A 461-nucleotide genomic window follows, 5' to 3' on the forward strand; every position below is an offset into this window, starting at 1 on the left:
GAATTATCGGTTCCATGGAGGCAGAGAGATTGGCTGCGAGAGATTGGGTTATACATAAGCTCTGTGAGAGGAAATATAACTGAGATATATCAGCTCTTGTCGTGACTATATTTCCCCGCTATATCTGAAGATCCGCGGAAGATATATCACACGAACCTGCCCACATTGGAACTTCCCGAGGGTGTGGCACTGGTGAGCGGCAAAGGGAGGTGAGAGCCATACGAGAGGGGGTGGGGGGGAGGGCACCCGTGCTTCGTCAGCTCGTATAAAGCCCGGCAAGAGCGTCCAGGCACCAGCTTAGTCCTCACTCCCTGCACGTCAAGGTGTTGCTTGGGGTTGACTACGAAGGGCATTACTTGTTTTTAAAAATCTGTCTTAATAAACATGTCTACATCAGTTACCCCCGAAAGGCAGTCCGTGGTCACCCGGGGTTCGAAAAAAAAGGAGGGGGGGGGGGTGTC

Source organism: Penaeus monodon, chromosome 15 (assembly GCF_015228065.2).
Source record: "Penaeus monodon isolate SGIC_2016 chromosome 15, NSTDA_Pmon_1, whole genome shotgun sequence".
In the NCBI taxonomy this organism is placed as follows: Eukaryota; Metazoa; Arthropoda; class Malacostraca; order Decapoda; family Penaeidae; genus Penaeus; species Penaeus monodon.